The following is a 6,051-nucleotide window of genomic DNA, read 5'->3' as shown; positions in this document are numbered from 1 at the left end:
CCTGTAGTGTAATACATTCTTATTCATTGCTTCACAAGTCACTCATAGCTTCTTCATTTTCTCTTCAATGCTTCTAAATGGGTGATTCATCCTACACTTCTCGAAATATTAGTCTGTTTACAGTCTTCATACGCTAGCAGACTGTATATCATTAAAGGAGCTCAGTGATGGCTTTTACTGTAGGTTGTTGTTCTCTTTCAATTTATTTGCTTTTTTCTTTTTAAAGTTTTTTTTTTAAAAAAGGAAAAATGGCATCTTTTATTTAGTAACAATGTTTTGATTGTATACAATAGTAGTATGTTTTCAATAGCTTTCAGCTTTCCAAATGCATCTAGCATAGCTAAAATACAAATTATTCAAAGCAAAACTCTATTACCAAAGTAAATACTTTTTCCTCCTTTTGTGCATAATATCTTAATCCTTCCTCAGTTGTATAGTCAATTTGAATGGAAATTGTTAAGAGCTCTGTCCATCTTTCTGTTTAGAGTAATGTTGGTATTGAGAAAATGCTACTATTTTCTTTAGGATTTTTTTTTTAGTATGAATGAAGATTTCACATTTCGAAGAAAAAGGCTCAAAACTAGAAATATTTTACTTCAGTAACACCTGGTTATATTTTATAGTTTATTTAAGTCAGAACTGCTCTTTTGACCATTGGCAGGCATACCATAAAGGGATACAATGACCTCAAAAAGGGATAAAGTTACATTTCCAAATTGGAGAGTATACCAGAGTGAGCAAAAACATATAAATCCTGCTTGGAACATATTATCTATATTTTAGAATGCTGAACACAGGTATCTTGCAATGAATAACCCAACTCTCACACCCTTCTTTCTTGGTTGTTTATTGATTGAACTTGGATCAATGCCATTGTTTGCTATTAAATTTGTATTCTTTACAGATTCCACACTGAAATCACAAGTAAATCTGTCTATTAATAATAATGGACATTGAATATAAATCACTGCATTCATAATCAATGCATGCCTAAGTCATATTTACACTCTTTATTGTCAAAAAATCTCATTCTACAGTATTCCTGTGTATTAATTCTTGTTAAAATGTGTTTTGTCTTGGAAAAAATGACAAGATTAAGTCTGAGACAGTAAAGTGCATTTAGCTGGAACTCATAAAGTTCCTACAATTATGTAAGCAGGAACTTTACAAAGCATTGCACTTGCTTGCAATACAGAATTCTCCTCACTTCAAGATTTCAGTTTGATGATATGAGAACAGCTTACTAAGCTCAATAAATTTAGACATTACTTTGGAGTGACATACATTATTAACTGTACATTGATAACAAAACACAGGAAAAAATCAATTACAATCTCTTTGGAAGGAAGTTATTGACATTTCTGAATTCAAATGTCTATATATCCCCTGTCATGTATGTCAAGAGGTAACAATAAATAATAAGACAATTGATACATTATTTATGTAGGTAATAGTTTTGTAGTTATCCAAATGTGGCATCTGAAATGATTTGATACCAAATATCCAAGGCCACAATTAAAGGGGCAACTATGTTCTGAGGAATGATGAGTGGTGGAATGAAAAGAACTAGATTTTGACTCAGACATCTTAGCTTATGACCCAGATCTTCTACATACTATATTATTTGACCTCAGGCAAGTCACACAACCTCTCTGAGCTCTGCAATTTCAACACCTGCAAAAATACAAAATAGAGCAATTCACAGTCATTGTATAAGTAAATATACACATGAAGACCACTGCAAATCACATATGTGTGTGTATATATAAAATTTACATATGTTATTAGAAAGAATTTTGACATAGAGACATCTAATAATTGATATCTTTGTCACATTCCATCTTAGCATGCATTTCATCTTTTCTCCAAAATCCATCTTTTTCTCATGTCAGGAAGAGATTCATGGGCAACTAAGGAATAGGACATCATATACAGCTCTGTGTATCATACAAAGACACTCGTTAATAATAGCGTTTTGTTGGTTTAATTATTTAACCTCTTTACACTTCAATTTCCTGTGTATAAATCATAGGAAAAAATATCATTTATGGTTGTTGAATTGACTAAAGATAATATCCTATGATCACAGAGTAACCCCCAGATTACTGGTAGCTATCATAATTTTGTGCCATATTCTTGTCAATACCTGATCACTGTTAAAAATACATTAATGATCTCATATTTGATGTACATTCTACCATGTTTGCATTTCTAGCAGAGTAGCTATCAAGATAAATTTTTTGTATGACCTCATTCATGGAACGATGGACTGGTTCAAAATTGGGAAAGGAGTACTTCTAAGCTGTATATTGTCACCCTGCTTATTTAACTTATATGCGGAGTACATCATGCGAAATGCTGGGTTAGATGAAGCTTGAGTTGGAATCAAGATTCCAGGAAGAAACATCAATAATCTCAGATATGCAGATTACACCACCCTTATGGCAGAAAGTGAAGAGGACCTAAAGAGCCTCTTGATGAAAATGAAATAGGAGAGTGAAAAAGTTGGCTTAAAACTCAACATTCAGAAAACTATGATCATGGCATCTGGTCCCATCATTTTATGGCAAATAGATGGGGAAACAATGGAAATAGTGAAAGACTTAATTTTCTTTGGCTCCAAAATCACTGTGGATGGAGAGTGCAGCCATGAAATTAGAAGATGCTTGCTCCCTGAAAGAAGAGCTATGACAAACCTCTGTTCCGTTCCGTTCAGTCACTCAGTCGTGTCCGATTCTTTGCGACCCCGTGGACTGTAGCCTACCAGGCTTCTCCGTCCATGGGATTCTCCAGGCAAGAATACTGGAGTGGGTTACCATTTCCTTCTCCAGGGGATCTTCCCGACCCAGGGATAGAACCCGGGTCTCCCTCATTGGAGGCAGACGCTTTAACCTCTGAGCCACCAGGGAAGCCCTATGACAAACCTAGACAGTTTAAAAAGCAGAGACATCATTTTGCTGATAAAAGTCCATATAGTCGAAGTTACGATTTTTCCAATAGTCATGTATAAATGTGAGAGTTGGACCATAAAGAAGGCAGAGCATCAAAAAATTGATGGTTTGGAATTGTGGTGCTGGAGAAGACTCTTGAGAGTCCCTTGAACTGCAAGGAGATAAAACCAGTCAGTCGTAGAGGAACTCAACTCTGAATTTTCATTTCAAGGACTGTTGCTGAAGCTGAAGCTCCAATACTTAGCCACCTGATGGGAAGAGTTGACTCATTGGAAAAGACCTTGGTGTTGGGAAAGATTGAGGGTAACAGGAGAAGGGGGCAACAGAGGATGAGATGGTTGGATGGGATCACTAACTCAATGGACATGAGTGTAGGCAAACTCTGGGAGATACTGAAGGACAGGGAAGCCTGGCATGTTGCAGTACATAGGGCTGCAAAGAGTCTGACACAACTGAGTGACTGAACAGTTCTTTTAAGTTTAGTCTCGGTCATGCTAACATTTGTTTTCAGATGCAGGTTGTGCCTATAACCATTTTAAACTCAACTCATCTACAGTCTAGGTATCCTGTTGGACAGGTACTAGACTATCCAGTTGCTATATATTTCAAGGCTGACTGGTTTCACATGTTCATTAAACACTGTGATGTTTTTGTGCCATATTGTTTACTGTAATATTAATAATTACACTCTAAACACACACACACTCTGTAAGACATGAATAAAGATTATAGTACTCCCAAATTGCATTCACATCAATAACTTGATTATCCATAAAACAACTTTATTTTACAGATGAAGAAACTAATGCCCAGAGGTATTAATTTGGTTAATTCACATAACTCGTGAGGAGCAAAGCGAGATATAAGAACCAAATTATTATCATTTAATTTTATTGTCATGTGTTAAATATGTTACTAGAGTTTTTAGGAAGTTCTCAAAATTTTCATATATATATATATATATATAATTTATTTGCAGACAAATTGTGAAAATCTAGATTTAGGGATAAAATAAAATTAAGTGGTTATGTTAATTTTTAAAGAATTTTCAATGCAACTAGTTTAACCAGATTTTCTAATCCATTTGCATGCATGTGTTTCAATATCTTTGCTACATGATTACATATCACATCAAGATTCTACATTAACTTTCAAACACCTTGCTTCTTTTTAAAATGAAGAACACGTGTAATTTATAGGTTAATGACTATTTCTAAAAACCAGTTTATTTGACACATTGGTTGGTTATCTACTTAAAGAGCTGATTTAAATAAGCTCTTTTTAAAATGAGTAGCTGAAATTTGATGTTTTATTATTCCTCATTATGGTTTCCTCCACGTGTCTTATGTTTCACGCATGACAGAGAATTCATTCTTTCCTGAATAAAGTTCATCCATTCCTGCTCCTATATTTTTGCTCACTGTCATTTCCACACTCTGGAGTTCCCTAACTCACTCTTTTCTATGCTCCTAGAAAACACTACTAATCATCTTCACGTCTCCCTACTTGATCTGAGATATAGCGTTAGAATAATTCTTTGTGTGTGTGTGTTTAAATTTATTTATTTTAATTGGAGGCTAATTACTTTACAATATTGCAGTGGTTTTTGCCATACATTGACATGAATCAGCCATGGGTATACATGTGTCCCCCTGTCCCAAACCCCCTTCCCACCCCCCTCCCTATCCCATACACCTGGGCTGTCCAAGTGCACTGGCCTTGAGTGCCCTGTTTCATTCATCGAATTGGACTGTTCATCTCTCACATGTGGCAACATACATGCTTCAAAGGTATTCTCTCAATTCATCCCACCCTTGCCCTCTCCCACGGAGTCCAAAAGTCGGTTCTTTATATCTGTGTCTCTTTCTCGCATATAGGGTCGTCATTACCATCTTTTTAAATTTCATATATATGCATTAATATACCATATATGTGTTTTTCTTTCTGACTTACTTCACTCTGTATACTAGGCTCCAGTTTCATCCACCTCATTAGAACTGACTCAAATGTGTTCTTCTTTATAGCTGAATAATATTCCATTGTGTATATGTACCACAACTTTCTTATCCACTTGTCTGCAGATGGACATCTAGGTTGCTTCCATGTCCTGGCTATCGTCAACAGTGCTGCAATGAATATTGGGGTACACACATCTCTTTCAATTCTGGTTTTCTGAGTGTGTATGCCCAGCAGTGGGATTTCTGGGTCATACGGCAGTTCTATATCCAGTTTTTTAAGGAATCTCCACACTGTTCTCCATAGTGGCTGTACTAGTTTGCATTCCCACCAACAGTGTAAGAGGTTTCACTTTTCTCCATTCCCTTTCCAGCATTTATTGTTTGTAAACTTCTTATGGCAGTCATTCTGACAGCATAATATGGTACCTCAGCATGGTTTTGATTTGCATATGGCTTGAAGCTCAACATTCAGAAAACAAAGATCATGGCATTTGGTCCCATCACTTCATGGGAAATAGATGGAAAAACAGTGGAAACAGTGTCAGACTTTATTTTTTTGGGCTCCAAAATCACTGCAGATGCTGATTGCAGCCATGAAATTAAGAGATGCTTACTCCTTGGAAGGAAAGTTATGACCAACCTTGATAATATATTAAAAAGCAGAGACATTACTTTGCCAACAAAGGTCCGTCTAGTCAAGGCTATGATTTTTCCAGTGGTCATGTATGGATGTGAGAGTTGGACTGTGAAGAAAGCTGATCGCTGAAGAATTGATGCTTTTGAACTGTGGTGTTGGAGAAGACTCTTGAGAGTCCCTTGTACCGCAAGGAGATCCAACCAGTCCATTCTAAGGGAGATCGATCCTGGGTGTTCATTGGAGGGACTGATGCTAAAGCTGAAACTGCAATACTTTGGCCACCTCATGCAATGAGTTGACTCACTGGAAAAGACTCTGATGCTGGGAAAGGTTGGGGGGGGAGAGAAGGAGACGACCGAGAATGAGATGGCTGGATGGCATCACCGACTCGATGGACATGAGTTTGAGTGAACTCCTGGAGTTGGTGATGGACAGGGAGGCCTGGCGTGCTGTGATTCATGGGGTCGTGGAGAGTTGGACACGACTGAGCCACTGAACTGAACTG

The sequence above is a fragment of the Moschus berezovskii genome, chromosome 24 (assembly GCF_049115385.1).
Source record: "Moschus berezovskii isolate FMDL1 chromosome 24, NW_MosBer_1.0, whole genome shotgun sequence".
NCBI classification, from domain to species: Eukaryota; Metazoa; Chordata; class Mammalia; order Artiodactyla; family Moschidae; genus Moschus; species Moschus berezovskii.
The sequence above is the reverse complement of the archived record's forward strand: the minus strand, read 5'-3'. Positions refer to the sequence as shown.